General features: G+C 38.8%; 1 long non-coding RNA gene across 1 annotated transcript in view; it reads right to left on the bottom strand.

Moving 5' to 3' along the window:
* LOC128851769 (uncharacterized) overlaps positions 1-16,892 on the bottom strand; it is a 32,471-nt gene extending 15,579 nt beyond the window's left edge. The window contains exons 1-2 of the long non-coding RNA XR_008449206.1: positions 16,874-16,892; positions 15,455-15,515 (exon numbers count right to left, since the gene is read on the bottom strand). This is a non-coding gene — a long non-coding RNA (uncharacterized LOC128851769). The remainder of the gene's footprint in view (positions 1-15,454; positions 15,516-16,873) is intronic.
* Between the last annotated feature and the right edge of the window lie 2,367 nt (positions 16,893-19,259).

Here is a 19,259-nt window from a genome sequence, read left to right as displayed (position 1 = left end):
GCCGCACATCCAAGAAAGAAAAGAGAAAGAGGAGAAAAGACCTGCCCTCCCAACTGAAGCATGCAGAAACTGTCACAAGTTATCCTTCCTTGTGCAAGTTGGGTATTTCCTAGAGATTGTGCTAACTAATTAGGTGTTCTCTCATAACATCCGGAAAGTGGGGAAGTAAAACTCCAGTCTTGATGTATTCCTACATGATGTAAAATGCAGCTTAAGATAGAAAGCCTGATTGCTGTACATTTGTAGATTTGTACACAACCCAGAGACAATTCTCTAGTGCTTTTATGCCAATTATGTGTGGGCCTCAGCCTGAAAAATGCTCTTAGCTTACAGAACGAGAAGTTTGTCAAAGGCCTTTTTCTGCTAACAGCACATTATCTATTGATTCATTACAGTTCAAAGGAAGGGAATATTTTGGAGCAAGAAAACCCAAATTCTCATATTCCTCTGAGCCACAGCAGTGAGCAGCACCACCTCGTGCCTCACAACACATGAGGTAACAGAGGACCTTCAGTAGAAAGCAGAAGGGTCAGTTGTCAGGTAGCTGAAGCTCTTGCCTCATCAAAGATGGGCAAAGACCATGCAAGGTGCAGTTAACTGTAACGCTAGTCACCTCATAATCCTCTCCACTGAAACTCAGTACATACAGTATTGCTATAGCTTACAATAGTCTGCAGGCTTCATAGTAGCTCTGCAATCCTTACTCAGGCTTGTTTCAGCCTGCCTAGAGCTTTCTTTCAGGCCTTGTTCCCTTGTAAAAGTAATTTATTTTTTGTTTAATGACTAGGTGGTGATTGCTTTATCTGTTTTATTTTGCTTATCTTTTCTAATTGTGCTGTTGCACCATCATTTTTATAGAAGCAGTTGTAACAAGTAGATCTTTTGTAGCAATGAATGAAGCAGAATCAAATGTCAAGAATAACAACAAGGTTTAAGTGAATAAAGACAAAGCACCAGAGTATAAGTCCTAAAAGCAAAGAGCCAGGTCACAGTGTAGAGGAGTACAGGCATGGATGGGCCACAAGACAGCACTGGAGGCCCTGGGGAGGTAAACATCTCACCAAAGAAACACAGATTCAGGAAAGAAACAAAACTGGTATTAGGGGGAATACAGTGAACAAAAAACAGCTACCAGAGCAAATCTGAGTGTAATATGGAGGTCTAGACTAACGAAAAAAAAAAGTCAAATCTAGAAAAGTCCCAAGTATACCCTAAAGTAAGAGGAAAAAGCCTTCAATACCACTATCATAACACTCTACGTGTGGGGCTTAAGACAATGATGAGACAGTCTTTGAGACTGAAACCGGTGACTTCAGGACCCAAAGAGCAGAGGAAGGGTCTGCTTAATAACAGAGAATGGGTAGGTACAAGAGAGAGTATATATTGCAATTTTAACTGTGTTATTGAGATATTTTCTAGAATTGTACTCTCTTTTCCTTTTCCCCTATAGTTAGATCAGCACTAATACTTAATCATTAGTTATACTGATAGTAATTCAGTTACACAAATAATATTTGATATTTCAAACAAGGTATGTTTTCTTTCTGCAGAACAAAATTTTGAATGTAACACTAACTTTCACACATGGGTGGTTTTCATATATGCTCTGAACCCCGTGGATGTAAGAAAGCATGGTATGCCTCTCTGCCTTAATCAATGACTGGGCAGTAAATTCAGCACTGCCAGCACTTCTCACCAGCACAAGGCCATAACCGCATTGTGTTTTGTGGCCTGTCATATGGTAAATCTGCCTGTCCTCCCCAAGCCTTCCACCTCCAATCATGAAATCATACCATCATTGCTGACCCAGCAGAGAACACAATCCCTGCTGAGAGCCAGTTTTAGACTGCCCCAGATTCGATGCTGTCCTAACGCTGCCACAGCACTCAGTTTGCAGCTGTCTCACATCTGGCTGCACCAGAGTACAGGCTTCTCTCTGCCTGCAAATCAACTTGGAGACATGCTTGAAGATACAGTCCAGAAACACAAAACACTCAGTAAAACTTGTATTCCCCACTCCTTCCGTTCTATTTTTAGTTTCTTTTCTTTGGCTTTTTTTTTTGCCTACAATTTTACTAGTGGCTTATGCAGCAATGATGCAAGAAAGAAACATCATGTAGGGTTTTCTGTGAGAAGATGGCCTTAATTTATCATATCAAGAATCCCTGCAGATGATCAAGGAACACACCTCAACTACAACTCAGCACTACACAGTCCTCGGGTGGATTTCCCTCTCTATCACCCATGTTCCCATGCAGGACAATGCCTATTAGCTATAAGAGGTAATCAGATCTGTTATTCACTTCAGGAGTACCTTAAAGATGCTACCTGGATAAGCAATGACTCATGAACACTTTCATCTTTAGCCAAAGAGGGAGATGTGCAAACTGGTTCACTCTAATAGTTGTCATAGATGAGAGTGTCAGGAGGAGGAGGTTCTGCATTCTGGCTTTAGCCTTAAGAGTTAGGGTGGGGACTGTAAAGAATTGGCAGCTGATAACAGAAATGAAATTAAATCAAAATATCTATCATTTGTTTATTCATCATCTTGAAGTATTTATAATGGTCCGAGTAGACCTCCACCCATCCCACACTGAAGCTTTTAAATGTGTGTCCAGATTCAAGACTGGCAGCATCTTGAGTCCATCTTCAGATTAACCCAAAAGCTCCTCCTAATTCCATTAGCAGGTACTTTAACAAAATGAGACTGGAATCTAAGCTACCCTCAGGTTTGCATTTGCTGCCTAAACCCAAATTAATATTAGGTGTTACAAGACTAAAATGATCCCTAATGAACCCAAGAAATGGCATCCTGGATGAAGTAACACAAGGCCTAACTCCAGTCAACAAGCCTCCACTCTAAATGTAAGGAAATATTTATAAGTAAATTTAAATAAATATATATCACAAAATATATATAAATAAATGTAGGGTCAACTGGCCTTAACAGTTAAGTCTATATTACAGTGCCTACCGATATGGATTTTGGTTCTCCATCTGAAGTAAGTTTAACATCTCCCTCAGCTCTCTAGTTATACTCTTTAAAAATAACTGTACACACAGCATCCATATTAAAATCACAAATGTCCATAATGATCCTACAGTTCACATTTCCAGTTTTCTCTGTTCTCTTCAAGCAGACAGCTGCCAGTAAGGGAGACTACATGTTGCCTTGAATTTTACCAGATTATGTCTAGTTGGATCCAGCATTAGGGTTCAGCCTTACGTACACATGGCAAGGACAGATGAAGCATTTCAGATACATATGAGAACTCCCCCAGAGTTAACTATTCACATAATTGTTTGTATCTTTAATTTGAGCTACCCAGCTTGTATTAAAGTCCTACACACTACACACTAGCTTTGGTGCACCAATACCTTTTGAGAATTGCTGGCTGCAACCATCATTTCATACGTAGGTTCACAGACACTTCTTGGTGGCGACGTTGGGAACACATACATTGAGAACATCTTCTACTAGAAGAGCAGTTATTTAAACAATTAGCAGCTCAGAGGAGAATAAGAATTGCTCTTCGGAATCACTTTAGCTGTGTTCTTTGCTTTCTCCACAGTCTTACTGCACCCCCTCTTTTTGCTGATCTGAAATTCCTGAGCCTGCAGACAGTTGTCTTCATGCACTGTTTTTGCTGGAACTGCAAGACAGTTTATCAAAACTTTTTTGAAAGATGACATTTTCTCTCAGACCTGAAGGAACAGCTAGCTTAGGTCCCTCCCATGTCCACAGCATACTTGCTACAGAAGAGCTGTGAGGTGTTTATGATGATCTATTTCAGACTTCTTTAGCACTGGAGGCTCTGGGCTCTCGGTCTGACAACTAATTGATAAGTCCTCTTTTGTGGGCTGAGAATGGCTGACCTTTTTCTCTCGGATTCCTGTTACAGGGTAGCCCTATGTCTTCTTTCTTGGCTAAGTGCCATGGGAAAGCAAGCATGTAAAGACAGCTCAAAGAATAATGTATGAATTAAAAAAAGAGAGAGAGGAAGAAGGCGGCTTTGAAAATCATTCAGCATGACTGTGCACTCACTAAATATACATGAACCTTTTCCTCACGTAAGGATTCTTTCTCACGTCTCTGTGCTGGCCCCGTACTTTAAGATGTGTCTTGCTTTAAATAGGTTTCCCTGGACACGCCTGATCTCTAGGAACTCTTTAAAACAAATTATCCACTGGAATCAATTTCCAAACGAAATCCATCACACTCAGGACACAGATTTCCAACTTTACAAGCAATTAGTTTACTTGGAAGAACAAACTGCAGCAACTTCTGTGGGTTTCCCTAAGCTCTTAAGTTACTTGATCTTGTCAGCACACCAGAGGCCGAGACTGTTACTGCTGGAATGGCTAATGGAAGGCTGATAGGAGAGGAGAGCCAGCCACATAAGATGTGGTAAAGTCACTCATGCTCCTTGCGAAACTTCTAGGATTCACGCTGATTTGGTGACATGGTTTTCATCCACCACTTACTGCAAAGGTAATGTTTCTCGGTATAGTGTCATAAAATGTTTGGTACCTTAGAGAACTGAATTACCTGATTCATATCCCTATCACATTTTACCCATAACTGTACATAAATCAAAGTCTGAGCTTCCAGAAAGATTGAATATATTAAAAAAAAAAAAAAAATAGAAGCAAGCTGAAAAAGAAAGAAAAGTTACCAAAATATGCTGAATGAAAAAGGAGGTAAAGAAGGAAAAAAATAATGGGAAAAATACGGCAAGAGCTGATCTTGTAAAATATTCAGTCCAAATTCTGTATAAAAGATGACTAAAGTTATCCAGACCTGATCTTTTTAGGCTGGACATGTGCTTCGATGCATTTCTTTTATGCCTAGTCACTAAACACTTTGTCAGAATCCCTCAATGTTGAAGACCCCCAAACACTGTACAAACAGTAGAGTATTGAGAATTTAAACAAGTAGACACTTTTTCTATTTGTTTGCATGTCTCTCTCACCATTTTTTTTTTGCATGGATTTCCATTGTGTTTATCCTACACTTGTTATATTTGTATTAGATATAAGTAGTTCATTAGTTCTGTGGCTTAGGGCTTGTCATCACAAGGGAGAAAGGAGGTGGTGTAGGAAAACATTGCAATCCCATTGCCTGTAGGATTGCTCAGGAATCTATCAGTGTATATTTTGCCAAATGTTCAAAGGAGGCAGGTAGTGTTGGAGGGAGATATCTTTTGCTCTCTTACTCACTAAACAAATATTTCCCCAGACACAGCAAAATTCTCATCCTATTATTCCTGATGAAAGCCACATAGCTGTGATGTCCATATTGCTTACAAATTCAAGCCTCTAGGGGAGTCTACAGAACAAAGGCCTGAATCTAGAACCATTAATGCATGCTTGTTACAATACAGTCTAAATTCAAGAACACTCAGGGATAAACTTATGTATTGCAAGGTATGTATAGTTTCTGCTGAACACGGTCAACAGAAAACTTATCTTGGCCATATCACTCTTGTGATACTAAGGAGAGGAATCACAAAAAGTGAAACACTGGTGTTATTGCCACAACCCATAACAGTTTCAATGGCAGGGTAGTTAGGCTTTTAGAGATAAGTAAAATCTGGGACCTGCCAAAACAACCCATTCATGCAAAGCTCTGCTGAGCTTGCTACTGCTTTCAAGCAAGATCTGGAAGGTTTTCATGTGTCAATGAAGAAGGTCATAGTTTGGGATAAGACAATATGGAATCCTACGATGTGGGCCTGAAAACAAGGACAATTCAGCAGTTTCAGATTACACTTTTTTTAAAAAAAAATCTACAGGCAAAACAAGAGAAAACCAACCACACAACAAACACTGAAATCCAACAATTTCAGTTGTCAGAGCATCAAACTCTGTATCATAAGTTTATTTGAACTCCAGTCAGTATTGGCTACCAAAGTGAGTTGTAGAGAGATAATCCAACACACCTCATTTCCTTTGTAAAACTTTTTGAAATTAGAGGTGAAAATGCTTATTTGAAGTGAGTGTGTGATTTCCAGAAAAAGGGAGTAAGTAATTTCACTGAAACAAAAGCACAATGTCAACAGTGGAGGGAAAACAACAGAGAAAGGCATGCTTTACATCCCAAAATTTTTCTGCTAGCTGCTTCCATGCTGGGTCACAAACAACCCATGTTTGTTATAGTGTTAGGCAACATCGCTTTAAACCATGATGCAGCTTCATTTGATTGGCCTAGGAAGCAAGCTAATGTTGCTTTGAGTAGGACCGAAAACCACATCAGAGTCTCAAGAGGACTTGATCAGGTGAGCTTAAGGACAGGTAAAAGGGTATTGTCCATAGAGGAAGTGAAACTCAATAATCTTTGGGGTAGAGGACCTAACTATACCTGATGAGCAGGGGCACCCTTCTTCAACAAAGGTTATGGTGCAAAATCTAATTCAAATGGCTGAAAATTAAAATAGGCTGTTAGTCCGCTAAATAAAAGATTTTTAATTCAAAATAAATTGGACTAACAATTTACAGATGTTTGGAGAGAAAAATGTTTAAGTTACTCACTTTCAAAGCCTGAGACCTCCCTACCTTTGATATTCCACTTGCATTTTAATGGTTGCAAGAGCTCATTATCCCTTAACAGAAAGACTCTATCAAGTAAGAATATATTTACACATATATGTATGCAAATATAAGTCAAACAAAAATTTATATTTGGAAAATAGAATCTTGGTGAAATCATGGAAATGTTAAGTAGTAAATTGCATCCTTAAAGAAAGGGATAGATAACACAGATATTTTGAGGTTTATGCCAGCCCTTTCTAAAAGCACGTGTATGAAACCAACCTGTATTGCCAAGCCAGAAAAGGAACCTCAAATAATGAATTAAGACATTAAAGTTCCCGTCTCTATCCCAATCATTCCAGCTCAGAGAAGCAGCTCCACAGGCAGGCAGGCAGCAGGTCATCCCCTATTGTTGTGCCACTAGCTTTGCCTCCACTTCATCCCTCTAGCCAGACCTTAATTGAGAAATGACACGGCTACCATCTGTTCTGTCTCCTGGTATTTCTTTTAAGGCTGCCCAGTTTTTACTGTTCATACTACACAGTTAGGGGTTTTCTTCACATTTTTTCTCTATGATTGGAATACAAGGGATTTTTTTCAGCCTTTTTTTTCATTTTGTCTGGGCTTTTTTGTTTCGGAGGCAAAATTGGCTCCCTGATACATCCAGCTTCCTTACCAAAACTGGAAATCAAATTTCTTCTTCTTTTCACCTGATCCTTTCCATTTTGAAGGGTTTTTTTGGTGAAAGTACATGAGAAAATAAGGGTCAACAAATCCATATTCCTGGTAAATATTTCCTTTTTCTATCCAATCAAGTCTACTTCTGAATGTGGCAGTTGTGGGTGATAAAGTCCCAATAACTAATTATCTACGTGCAATATATCATTTCATAAGAGGATAAGAATATAAAAGCCAAAAAACATTAAAGTTTTTCCCCAAGCATTTTGCCTCTCCAATCAAGAAAAAAAGTGCAATATCATCATTACGTTAGTGTTGTTCTAGTGAAAGTTTGTCTTCCCCTGATGTTATGACCTGGGAGGAGACCAAGAAGACAAGAAGGGTGGTGAAGAACATGAAGGACATGAATGCAGCTGGTCACATCAAAGCACTGGAAGAATCATCGCTCAGATGACTTAAGGTTCAGTGCACCGGATTGTCCGCAGTGAACATATCAGTATGGGTCTTGCTTCAAAAAATGAACTTTGAAGCCCAAGCCATTCTTGAAAGGCATTCAAAATTACCCTGGACACATTTACAACATTAATAGTAAAACTGTTAAGAAATTTTTTCCAAATCAATCTCTAACACATTTGTGCCACCTAGTGAACAAAGACAAGTTGAAATTTTTTTGTGAGAGGGAAGACAGATCTTGGCCTCAACAAAAACATTTACAAACTGCCTTTCCAGAGCACTTTGGTGGCGCAGTAGGTTACTGCATTTGTCCATCATTGATGGATTGCCAGTTTCAAACCCTAGAAGGATTGTAAATGAGTGTGACCTGGTAATTCAGAGCCGCCAAAACCTTTTCTGTGTCACAGAAAAAAACCCAAATAACTGGTTCTCACTCATCCTGTCACAGCCACCTAAGTGACACTAGCAGTAAGGATGTGCGGTGGAGTAACAAGAAACTCAAAGCTATTCTTTGTTCAGATATATTGGGTGCAACACCTGAATTTAGACAACTGATATCTGTTCTTCTGCAGGGGGAATCTTACTATTGAAATAAATATCTACTTAAACTATAAAAATCACACCGGTATTATCCTAGGACTATGTAGTTCATTGCTGTTTTGGGACCATAATGCATTATGAAGACATAGCATTATTCATAGTAATAGCAGTCATGAGGCCCAGCAAAAAAAAAAAAAAAAAAGGGATAGCTGAGCATAATACAGTTTAGAGCCTAATTCAATAAGAAGGAAAATGAAGATAAACTGTCACTTTACAGATAAAAGCAGAAAAGTTATGAAGTCAGGCAGGGTATGTGTTGTATATTTTATGCCAAATTCAGGGTGCAGTGATGACTGTGATTTTTGTCCTGGGGTGTACAGTGTACACATGCACGTCTATGGGATTACTTTGTCTCTCCTCCACAGCTTCCAAGACTGCTCAGACCTGGGGCTAAGGAGGGTTGTGAGTGTTCGATGTCCACATAAACCTCCAAAAAACTTCAGTGGATTTTGATTTAGTTGGTGTGATTTAAAGCTTCAGCTGTGGACTTTTTTTCCTGATTCCAGGCCAAAATCCCTAATCAAGTGTTGCTTCAGGAATTTCCTTGAGCCAATTCGTATATTAAATTACAATAATCAGATCCTGCGCAAGATGCTGAATTTGTTTACCAACACTTTGAAAGTAACATCTATCTGAGCACTAAATTTCCCCACAAGTAATAAATTCAGTTGCAGGACAAAAGACAGGAACACACGCTATAAAATAGTGCCATCTAGTGCATATCAGATGTTAGATTAAACAAGTTTTTTTCCTCAAAGAAAAGTTCCTGAAGTTTAACTGCTAGACCCAACTTTAGCACAAAATTTCAGATATCAGTCATTTGTAAACCTTAGGTCTGGGATAATGCAAATTAATTTTATCTGTTTGACATTTGAGTTCTTTCATTAAATACTTCAGCAGAAAGAAAATTTTCCTTACAACCATTTTCAAGCTATCCTCGAAACAAGGCATACATTTGTCACAGGAGTAGGAGTTTCACATCCTATGTACTGAATTCTCCTAAGGAAGAGTAAAGCAATCAAAGAATAATTACCAGTGAGTCTCAAGTAATGAGGCTGGTTATGATTGCTCATTAAAACCTTCTAATAAAGAATTTATAACAGCTAAACATCTAAACTACTGTTTTCCTCATTAAAGCAACATTTGCAATTACTACGGAAAGCTTAAAGATATTGCTTATAGCACAGATGACTCCAAAAATAAACTGCCAGAACAGCACCAGGTGATCCTCAGCACACCTGCAAGCAAGCCCACACCAGAGGAGAAGCCAGAGGAGTGTTTGCCTAAATTCTCCATACCCCTACAATGATAGTACATGTTCAGTGCTATGCAAGGCAAGGAAGATTGTCTACTCTAGAAGCCTAAGCTGCAGGGGTACACTCCACTGCAAAATTAAGCCAATCTTTATATTGGACAACAGTCAAGTTCCTGGCTGTGGTACAATATGTTGCAGTGTGTACCAGTCACCAAAATGGGAAGTCCATTTCCCCATACTTCCAACACAGAATACTCATTCTTCCTTGGTGCCCATAGGAAGCTTTCTTCATCTCCTTGCTTCTGGATGCTCCATCAGACTCTTTGGGACATTGGTTGCCAGTGTAATTTAAAACATGTTGGATGCCCCATATGGAGGTACAACCTGTCCAAAAGTGATAATATACAATGTTCATCCATGCAACTCTGTTAAAAGCTGTATTATTTTCAGTGCCAAATATAGATCAGTACCTTCAGCCACTTTGTCTGATTTCAGCAATTCTCGTCCAGTATATTGTTCTTGTCAGGGTATTACTATGCTAGAAACGTACAGGCTGTAACACCAATAATCCAATAGGCAGATGTCTTCCTATAAACCTGGAGTGATCCAGCTTATCCATGGCAGTAGAAAGCACCCTGATACAACTGGAGGTCCCTGCCACTGCACAACGTCAAACATCTTGGCCGTTTGCCCTCATATAAGGGATCTGGGGCTGTTTCAGCTGGAGAAGAGATGTCATCTCAGGTATCTTGAGTTAGGTCCAGGTATATAATTGCATTCTTCCTGTCTAAATTTCTCTTTTGCTTTCACTGGATAAACTATTCCTCATGCTGCAGCCTAAATTGTGTTTTGCTGCTCTGCATGCTAAAAAGCTGCCATATTCCACCCCATACTTGGCTGTATTTAAAGGATGGATTAACTGTTCTTCATGTATGCAGTTTGGAACTGGAATGCATAGTCCATTGTGTGGTTTAGAATCATTGTTATTTAAAATAGCAGATTACCACTAGTATCTTCATTTTACACTCAAGCTTTGAAAGAAGCATATGAAAAAAAATACCGCAGAGAGTGTGTTAATATCCACAATCAGCAAAAAAATCAGTGTTTGCTTAGAGTCTGATTGCTGCAGTGATTTTCCTGGAGGGGGCTGGGAGGCAAATGCCTCTTCAGCATTAAGGAAAAAAATAATCCACTTACATCATAGAAAGCTGGAATCACATCAAAGGCAGTGAAAGCTCAGAAATTGGCAGCTTGAAATCCACTAAGAATTGAAATGAATTTATACCTTTTTTAATAGGCTGGAACAATGATTCAAACAACTTAATCCCTTAGCAATTTCACAACCTTTTGTTACTTTTCAGAAATCCCTCTTTTGTCCTGGTGTCTCAAATCATCCATTTAAATCTTTTGCATATTTAGGACCAAATTCCACTCCCTTAAGTGTTTGATCCTGTTGAATTCAATAGAGCTGCAAATGTGCTTGGGAGAGCTGCAGAACTTGGACTCTGGCCTTGATACAGAGGAAACAGCAAAACAGGGTAGCACAGCCTGAACACAGCACACAACTCTGTTCTGTGCGTAGCCCTTAGGAGAAAGTCAATTAGCTCTCATTTTAAAGCAGGAATAACACCAACCTGCTTCCCAGAAAAGCCGAAATAATAAAGAACAGCCATGTGACAAAGACCATTTGGTACAAATTTGCAACAACAGGTTCACTGGCCCTTCTGAATCAAGTGCTTTTGAATGTGTGACCTCTTCAGCCTGAAGTGGTCAGTACAGCATCACACAGCAACAGATGCAGTTTAGCATCTGAGACTATATAGGAAGAGCAGCACATGGTCTCATTGGTGCCAAACTATACACCTCTGCCTGAACCTGTGGTGCAAAATAGAGGTAGAAGGGCACTAATACATGTCTAGGGTCTTCTCTAGTCTGAGAGAGGTGTGAACTCATGACATCCCTTCTCTCAGGCTATGCCTCAACACCAAGCAGTGAATAAATCAGATGAGATCCTATCCCATTCCCCCTCTTGAAGGTAAGTCAGTGGACGGCCAATAAGGTAAAACTCATGAGGGAACAAAGTTAAAGGAGTTAAGCAGTTGAAGTGCTCAGCTGGGAAAACAGTGACCTTAACTGCTTCCTCCTCTCATGGGGCTGGTGAGGTAATGCACTGGTCAATGGAGATAAAAGAATGGAAATTAACCAGGCAGCAGTGATCGACAAATTACCCCATCCAGAGGAGTAGATTGATCACTGATTTAGGTGCTGGTTTCAAGCTCTTAACTGCGGCCTTGACACAGCCAGGCCAGCTCCAGCTGGCACACCTGCCACAGAAACACCACCACCACCACAGAATCGTTCTCCTTCACCCCTACCACAGAACTCTAAAATTGTTTAGATTGGAAAAGACCTTTAAGATCATTGACTTCAACTGTAAACCTAGCACTACCAAGTCCACCACTAAAACCATGTCCCTAAGTACCACGTCTACACACCTTTTAAATACCTCCAGGGACCTCAACCACTTCCCCGAGGCAGCCTGTTCCAGTGCTTGACAACCGTTTCAGTGAAGTAATATTTCGTAGTAATTCAACACACTGAACAACGTGACAGTATGTTGAGGGAGGTCAGCATGTGTGGGAGGCCATGACCACGTCATCTGCTGATGAGCACCTTGGAAGATGGTGAAATAGACTGAAAACTTGCCAAGGTCTCACAGCAGCCTTTGCTAATGTATTTCCTTCTACACCATATAGAAGTCTTTTTAATAGTGGAGCATGGGCTAGAAACTGGTTCTGCCAGATGCTCACCACTGTGAAACTGGTCCCCAGGCTGTTTTGTCATTCTCACCCACTAAGCATTTAAGGAAGAGTTTAATGGGTAAAATTTTGGATTTTTTCTACAAATGTTTAAAAGCAATAGAACATATTAGTGAATGAGGGCTTAGCCTCTTCCAGTGTTAGATTGAAGACTGACACATTCTCATTTGCATAATAGTAACTGCCCAGTAGCAATGTCAAGTGTGGATGCTTTATAAGCACCATAATTACAGAAGTTAATTATGTCTAATGTCATAGGTGTGCATCATAATGTATCGTTTAGACAAGTCTCTACCCTAAGGATCTTACAGTCTAATGGACACAGTATAGACAAATAAAGAATGACCCATGGAAGTAAGAACTAAAACAAGCTGAATTTGAGTTTATCCACTGTTATGACTGTGGGACATGTTTACCCCTCTGACTAACTAACGTCGTTGTCAGAGTTGTTTAAATGTGTGGCATCCACAGGAGCTTTCACAGCCCAGGAGAATGGAAACAGCAGCAAATGTCCATGACTGAGGTTCTGGTGCCCTCCTGCGGCCACTCAGCTTTGTCCATTTTGTGGTGACAAGAGTTACAATCCACCCTTCCAATTAAGAATGTTATTTGGTATTTATGTTTGTGGCATCCTCCAATCCCCATTATCATTCCTTTGCCAGCTGAGGCAGACCTCACCTTTCATTTCTCTCAGAGAATGAAATATTTTACCACCAGAAAGAATAATTTACTGCTGTTTCCTTCAGCAGTCCTGTTGATTCTATGTTGTCAATAATACAAACTGGCACAGGGACAAACTAACTCCCACTGCAGAAGCATGAACTTCTGCAGCTGTTAGCTACATTGCAATGCAGGCTTGCATTAACAATTTAAAATACAATAAACAATATTCCCAGGCCAGAGGAGAAAACTCGAAAGTAAATTCTCCACTGACTAGTAATTTTCCAACTTCTAAACCAATTTTTCTGGTAATAAAAGAGGGAATATTATTTTTATTTATTCACCTTTGCAGGTTTGCCTAATATTTCTAGTTTCCACTAGGGAACTAGAAATAAAAGTATCATCCTGCAGAGGAGGAAGATGACTCCTGCTAGTTATCCAGCCCAGATCCCTCGTGACGCAAAAGAGAAACCTTTACAGCCTTGGTGTACCCATTCCTCAAAGGCTCTTCTGAATCCACACATCACTCCTTGTGTGAGCTGAACAAGAACACCCACCATCATCTATTTAAATGTACCCAAGTACATAATCACAGGATACAAACGCCAACGCCACCTTCTGAATTTCAAAAGGTTTACACTGAAAGGCAGAAAAGCTGCATAAATAAGAACTAATGCAGCCCTCAGTAAATGAGGAAAAAGGCTTTAAAGGACTTGTGAAGACTTCTTGTAGCAAAATGAAGTAGTAGCAAGAAAAGCCGCAGAATTAGTATTTTGCCAGGGAAATCCTCATCGTTTTCTATAAGCACTCCTGACAAAATTGTTATGGGACCACAAAGAATTCTTGCTTGCACTTCCATGAAACAAAAAGGGTTTACAGAGAACAAACAGATCCTTTGTCCACACTTATGTCCAGCAAATGACAATTCAAAAAATGTTATCTGGGATAACCCAGACACATATCTCAAAAGAAGAGAAGAGCAGGGATGCCCTAGCCAGATGAATAGCAAATGTTTATTGCATAGGAAAATTGTGGTGGTGTAAATATTGTTAGGTTGCCAAGGAAATTGTAAAAAACTTCACACCCTCCGTAAATGTATACACAACCTTGGACAAAGAAGTCTCTATGGCTTTGGGACAGAATGTGAGAGACGTGCCGAACCTTAAAATATGCTTTAAAATGTACAGTGCTATATTGGAAAATCCAGGCAACCCAGTAACTTTCTGTATATGTATGTATAAATGTATTCAGACTTGGACAAAATCAGCAACCTGAATACAGTATGCAGCATCTACAGTTTATATGCATTGCTACGCTTTAAAAATAACTTCTTTTTTTACATTTTTAATGAAAGATACTTGAAATATACCACATTTTATAAAAATAATATCAAAGTCTTGTCCTAAATATTGACTACATAAAGCGGAAAATGTAAGGAAGGTACAAATTGTTCGAAGTTCAACAAAAAAAAACCATGAAGATACACTTCACTTGCTCAGGACAAACCAGTAAAGAAAATTTCTTATTTCTGTAACAATTTCATTCGTGTTTCACTTTGACTTTCTTCTACTTCCTTCACTCAAGACTGAAGGAATATTTTATATTAAACACGCTTACTGTACTCCAAATTTCTCCAAACCCCAAGAGAAGAATCTCATACAAGCAATTTTTCCAATTTCTTCATAGTAGTCACACATTTTTTGGTACACTACTTTTTTCTTTGCACCATTAAATGCCACGGTTAACATTCAAAATTTACTCCTTATTTCTCAAAGCAAAACTGTACGTTTCTTTGCCTATAATGAGGAAAACAAGAATTGTTACAATTGTTCCTTGTTACAATTGTTAATGTTAGTCACAACTGCACCCAATTGTCCTACAAAAACATAAAAAACCTCCTGTTTTCTGAACTGTACTCCATGCAGTCATATTTCTAGGAAAACTAAGTTCACACTTCAATTGACAATTAACTTTTTGCCTCTTTAAAATACCATTAGGTATCTCTTGCAATGTATGCACCTCATGTCATGCAGCATGCAGAATAAACATCAGGCTATAGATACAAGCATTAGCAGTGAACTGGACATCTATGTTACCTTGCCACATGACAAAAGACTAGTGTGACATAACTGGCAAATTATTATAATCAGCTGTATATCAAATCATTGCCTCTGTATATATACACACTTTAGGTTTTGAAGGGTATTTTGATGGATAACAGCAGAAAACACTCTTATGAACACATGACATGTAATCTAGCTCTTCTTAGGCTTTCTACGTTTACGGCCAGTTGGAATACACTGGAAGACGTTGAAGACAACCCAATTCCAATTAGGAATAAAAATTCAAACATATGATATTTTTCTAGAGTATACAAATATCCCTTCTGTCCCATTTATTTAAAAAAATATTTTGTCTATGAGAAGTAAAGCAATTGGCCTTTTTTCTCTGCTCTCACCTGATTTCTGTGGGGAACTCCAGAGAAGAGCTTCTTGAGATGGGTCCCTGAACCTAAAAAGCTGCCAGAATCCAAAGTCAGTTTAATGTAGTCTTAGAAGAAATTCTGTTTGCTTCTTTCAATGGTGAAACCATAAACACCAAGTGAGGGTTCCCAGTTAAGCTACTGGAAGTCAGGAAGACCCAACACTATTCTCAAAATTCCACACAAACCCACACTGCAAAGCACAATAATGCACCTTAACACCAGCAAAGACTGAGGTATCACCTAAGCAATGTAGTCTTCTACTCTACTTAGGTTAGTATCATCCCTATCACTACACACCAAACACAGTTCTCAAAATAAAAAGCCCTCTGAAATCTTAAAATGCCTTACCCTACCTACACCTCAGAACTGCACCTATAGATTAAAATCAATGAAAAACAATAGCCAGTTGAGAAATGAAATTAACTTGGTAACACCAAACTAAGTAAATAGCAGATAGTTCATCAAAATCTGTTAGAGCAAACATGTTGGTATTTTAATTTCCACATCGAATCTTTGAAGCAGTTGCACTCAGCTGTCCTTGAAACCTCCACATCCAAAATTTGGGGATACCAAAAAGGCAGCCAAAATGTTGACTTTATCACCCAAAAATAAGTGAAGAACACACCATCTTAAGCAACTGATGTAGCAGAAATTTCCAGAAGATGAAAGTGTAAACAAACATAAAACTGTTTCCAAGAAAAATACTTGCAGTCACCTGAAACAAACATTATATGAAAAGAACATAAAGATTCTACAATGAAAATGCAACCTCACTCTCTAGTACAAACCTACTCATATCAATCACATCCAACCAAATGTATAGTTATATTCAGACTGTCCTAAAACCACACAATCACATTAGCACCAGAATCAAGATGTCTATCACCTTACAAAGGTGTGTGTCTGCTGCTGAAATGTTCTTTAAATGACCTGTAAATGCTCTCCACTTATCTCTTCTGTCAAAGCACAAGTGCAGAATAACAGTCTCCATGGTCTATAGTCAGAGTTACTATATTGGGTTCTTAGGTAGACTTGCAGACTTAGAAGGAAAATGTCTATATTCTTACACAAAGGCTAAAAATAATCACTGGAACTAAGAAGAAATTACAATCTTTGCTCATTCTTCAGCTCTGCTATCACTTTCTGACTGGCATTTCTTAACAATGCAGCTCTGTAATGCCTAGATAAATGATACAATCACACCTTTAATCAATAGCCTGCTAAGACACACTTAAAAACAGTGAAGTCATCCTCTACATTACGACTACCCTCAAAACAAAAAGCTGCCAGAAAAAGAGGTCTGTTTCACAGTTTTAATAATGCCATTTAACACCATGGCACGAATTTTATCTATTCTCCAGCTCAAGAACTACCTCCTGCCCCTATACTTACTATCTATCCCCACTCTTCACACTGCTGCATCCCCCAGTAAACACTTCCAGACTTCCTAACTAAATTACTAACAGCTTCGACAAGTGCAATTCACTCTATGCTAATTTGCCAATTAATTTTGTATTCTGCTTCCCCACATTCTCAACCCAGCTGACCTGAAAAGCAGGCATCCAGTTTTACAATGAGATGGCAGAGCAGCTGAATGCTTAATGACCTAAGTAGTTTAATTCACTGCTGTTTCAATCCTAGTGAGGTTCCCCAAAGCAAATTGCATGCAGTTTCCACTGTAAAAGCCTAAATGCAAGAGTGACTTTAGTTTAGAATTAGTAAAAATCTTGCAAGCCTTTGATTTCTTTTAAGTGAAGCAGATATTTTCAGATTCTAAAAATGCTATTAGTCATGCCTTACTCAGCTAAAAATTAGCCCAAATTGAGTCTGTTTCTTGGAGTTCTTTCAGCTACCTACACTGCTGCTCTTCCAAACTGTTCTGTCTTGAGCCTGATATTTCCAAGTCTGTTTCTTCCAATAGCCTAGTTATTCAAGTGCTGTGAACCCTTCAAAGACTGTCGCCTCTGCTCAGAAATGCATTACAATTTTTCATCTTCAAGCTTGCAAATGAACACTCTTTCTCAATGAGAATATTTGCCAGAACTTCTAAAAGAAAATAATGTGGAACTAAGCTGATTTTTTTACTTGGAGCCAAAACTTTACTAGTATGTCAAAATCACTACATAAGGTTCACTTTATGGTAACCTTGAGAGCGTTTGATGTTCACATTTTTGACATGATGTTAGAAGGCAGGGCACAGAGTTTTCTGATTGCCAATTACAAGGTTGCATTGCATTCCTAGTTCACTGCAAGGGTATAGCCTATGATAAAAAAAAAAACAAACAAAAAAAACCTACTGAAAAACTCAACAAAAAATCTCAAAGTCAGAGAAGCCCTGCGGGTGATATGTTTTGGGGTGGTCTATGGATTCTTTCAGTTGCTGCAGTCAACCACCTGCCTGAGAGTACATTTGAGACATGTAACAGCACTCCCCCAAAACCGATGGTCTGTCAGGTCTGATCACTTAGATATACATGATTGCATAAATTGCTTTCAATTCCTGCACACTAAATACAACTAAAACATTGAAAGAACAGAGATTGGGCATCATTGGCCCATATACCCTATTCCTTAGTGCAAACATGTCATTACATTAATTAACATATTAATGTTGATTATTTCTGGTTGCATAGTAGAGTAGGGCAATTACTACAGAAGCTTGCAAAAATAGGTTGCTTAAAAGTCAGATTTTGCAAGTCTTAAGATAAGCAGGCAGTGCACTGTAAACTTCATTAAGGTTCATTTTACTCGTCCAAGATGAGGCATTAGGATTTGACCTCCCTGAAAGAGTTTCAAACACAGAATTTATTTCTGCAAATGACACTCCTAAGAAAAATAATAGAGCTATATTTAAGAGAGCTTTACAAAAGGGATTCAATTCTGTAAGAATCCAGTCCACTTACTTCTCATGAAGATGAGAGTTTACTATGAAATTTGCACATTTCTTAATATAACAACCACGTACAGCCAAATAGAGACAAAACAATAAGGTCTCCACACACAGCAAAGGAAGCACTAAAAAACCAAGAACCTCAAGCAACTGGAAGCAGCTGAATTTAGGGCCATATCTGGCAAAATGGTTCCCATGAAAGACGGTTAACATACACATGAAAAACCCTTTATTTCCATTGAATCTTTGGAAACAACCACAGACTAAGACAGAAGAAATCTTACCTTTTTTTCTTTTAAAGTATCCTCCCTACGAAGACAAGTGGGAAGGCAACTCCACCAGTACCACTCAATGGAACTGCTCTCGTGAGTCTTACTGGGGAATAAAGTCAAAGTTCAATGGAATATTTTTCTTTACAAAACAAGTAGTTTTCCACAGACAATTTCATCTAATGAAAGACTGGTGTGAATAAGCAACCCAATCATTTATTCTGTGAGGAGTACCCAGAATGAGGTAGTTCTATACATTTCAGTGGTTTCATACTTTTGTCAAACAAACCATGAACATAATAAACTCCTTTAGTTCAGTCATTACTTAAATCCAAACAGAAATGCCACAAGATAAAAGCTTAGTGTGTGATGAGGAAAGTTACAATTGTTGTCAAAGCTTCAAATTTCTCTGTTCTGAAGCATTTCATACACTATGCCTAACAGTGGAATCCTCCATTGTCTGACACAGGTAGGACCAATTTCACTTTGAATTAAAATCATATTACTCTCCCTTTTTTTAAAAAAAAATTGCTTTATAATCCTGGGGAACACGAGGCTTTGTAATGACACCAAGTCATCACTCAGTCTCAGAGTGGTCTCAAAGCACTGTCTTTTCTTC

Source organism: Cuculus canorus, chromosome 3 (genome assembly GCF_017976375.1).
Source record: "Cuculus canorus isolate bCucCan1 chromosome 3, bCucCan1.pri, whole genome shotgun sequence".
Taxonomy (NCBI): Eukaryota; Metazoa; Chordata; class Aves; order Cuculiformes; family Cuculidae; genus Cuculus; species Cuculus canorus.
This window is presented reverse-complemented; position numbering and strand designations above follow the sequence as displayed.